We start from the raw sequence: 2,612 nt of genomic DNA, 5'->3' as shown, positions 1-2,612 counted from the left end.
TCCTCCCACAAAGTCTCTGCCGCCCACCCTCCGTTCGCTCTTCTCCACCCCTCCCCTGAGGCTCCGCCCATTGCACCTCCTCTCCGCCTCTTCCTCTGAGGCCCCGCCCACCTGCTGCTCACTCCTCTCCAACCACCACCTTTGTGGAACAATGTGGGCCACCAGGGGCCACGGGGCCATGACCCATCACTTTTTCTTGCCTTAGGTGAGCAATGGTGGGGGGAAGAGAGGAGCGAGCAGTGGGCGTTGGGAGGCCTCAGGGGAAGAGGCGGAGCAGGGGCGGGAGGAGGCCATGCGAGGGCAGGTGCTTAGAGGAAAAGGTGGAGTGGGGGGGCGGGGCAGATTGTGGACTCCCCCCCACTTCTATGGAGCTTTGCTTCCGGCTGCCTTCAGAGGGGTGTCCCATGCCAGATCCCTGGCATTTCCCCTCTGCATGGCCGGCCTTTCTAGGGGAGGCTTAGTCTCCCCTGGTCTCTTATATACGTCGCCCAGGGGCCTGGCTGATGTTGCAACTCCTGCTATTGACTGTATTAGTGGCCACAGCATGATTGCCCAGGTAACTCGGCCAGTGGCAGCTAAAATTTCCATCCTCAGTGGTCCTCATATGAAAGAAGGACCATTAAGCTTGTAAGTTCTTCAGGGTAGGAAACTTCTTTTTGTTCTGTGTTTGTCCTGCACCTAGCACAATGGGGTCCTGGTCCACAGCCGAGGTGCCTAGGTAGCACCACAATACAAATCATAATAATCATTCAGATGGACTTTGCTTGTCTCACCAGGATCCGGCCCGGAATTATGGTTTACACACAGACTTGCACCAGTTTAACTCAGTCAGGTTCCTAAAACCTACTTGGTTACTTTGGTGAACGTCTGCAGGAGGGAGAGAGGGAGAGGGGAGTCACTTATTTTGGATTAAAAGTAGTAAAAATTGATTTAACTGACGTTGGTTAAAACAATTGACTGTAGCCTCTTTGATTCTGAAATCAGAGTGTTCCCACGTAGCCTCACACTGAAATCAGTTTACGTTCACACCTTTTGCTATTTGTGGATAGATCACCCCTATTTTTTATTGCTAATGATACCAGGTGGTTCTGTAGCACACTGCAGCAGAGTTCAGTATCACTATCCCTCTTTTAAAGAAGGGCGAACTGAGGTGAAGTGCCTTGCTCAAGATCGGGAATAGACAACTAGTCTCCTGGGTGCCAGTCCAGTGCACAATCCGCGAGGCTACCTGGAGAGCTCGTCAGTAAAGGTGCTATGTAAGTCCTTTCTTTGGACCAGGGAAGTCTAGGGTTTGCATCATGGTATATTCTTCTCTTCTCAAAGAATAAATGAGCAGACTGATAAAGGCTATTAGAATAGCTTGCTGCTCATCCAGAATAATACAGGCAAATAGCATAATGTACCATCCATCAAACATAATGAAATGAAGGGGCTACGTTGCTTTTTGCACATCACTCCATTTGATACAAAATATTAACCGAATCTCAGTTCTGTGTCCTTCTTTTCTCCTCCAAAAAATCCAACCCGATAAAATGAACCTGTTGAGTCTGTGGCACTTGACCTTCCAAGGTGCTGAATGCCCACTGGAGTCACTGGGCGTAGTGCTCTGCGGACAAATAAGACAAAGCATGGGCCAAGTTGCCTAAGCCATGGGGCAGCTATCAGGGGGTGGGGAAATGGTTGATGTTAAAATCTGTCATTTAAAATGCTCATTCCATTATACAGCCATGTAAAAGGCCATGAACTGCACTGTTTAATATAGAGTCATTCATAGCTCAACCCCTTCCATTTCCTTTCATCAGCCTGTGATTGATTTGTAATGGCAATGTTATTATTATCTGTCAGCCAAATGGGCTTTGACAAAGCAAGTGGAAGGTTCTGCATCCCTCAAATCCCTCCTCTCTCTGTGCCCTAGACATGAAGGCAAGACAGAAGCTGAGTCATTCTACAGGATGGAAGCTTCTCCTGACGTCTCTCCAGAGTTATATTAAGGACTTGAGCACATCACTTTCTTGCAGAGGTTCAGGCATTAGGTTGCAAATGACTAATTAATATCATTATCAAAATCATGTTAATGCAATGTGTGAGTTAGCCTGCGGAACCCACTGCCACATGATAATACTGGGGCAAATAGTAGACTGTGAAATAAACTTGGACAGTAAAAGCAGCTAAGGTAACAACATTCAAAGGCTAAAGCTGTCACCGTACACTTAGAAACATAGGAATAGCCATGCTCACTGGAACAGATCAATGGCCCAGCTACGGTAGACTACCATTTTGTTTTCAATAGTGACCAATGCCAGATGCTTCAGAGGAAGGTATAAAACCCCCAAGATGCATCTTATTATGTAGTGCAATGCTAAGGTTGGGGGCAGGGAATATCTTCCTGTTCCCAGGGGCCAATTAGCTTACACTCTATGTCATGAGTATTGAAAGCACTCGAGTATTGTTACCCTGCCTGCTTTTACTGCAGTTGCTCTAGTTATTGGTTTCATAACTGTCCAAGTATCAGAGGGGTAGCCGTGTTAGTCTGGATCTGTAAAAGCAGCAGAGAATCCTGTGGCACCTTATAGACTAACAGACGTTTTGGAGCATGAGCTTTCGTGGGTGAA

The sequence above is a fragment of the Chelonoidis abingdonii genome, chromosome 3 (genome assembly GCF_003597395.2).
Source record: "Chelonoidis abingdonii isolate Lonesome George chromosome 3, CheloAbing_2.0, whole genome shotgun sequence".
In the NCBI taxonomy this organism is placed as follows: Eukaryota; Metazoa; Chordata; order Testudines; family Testudinidae; genus Chelonoidis; species Chelonoidis abingdonii.
The sequence above is the reverse complement of the archived record's forward strand: the minus strand, read 5'-3'. Positions refer to the sequence as shown.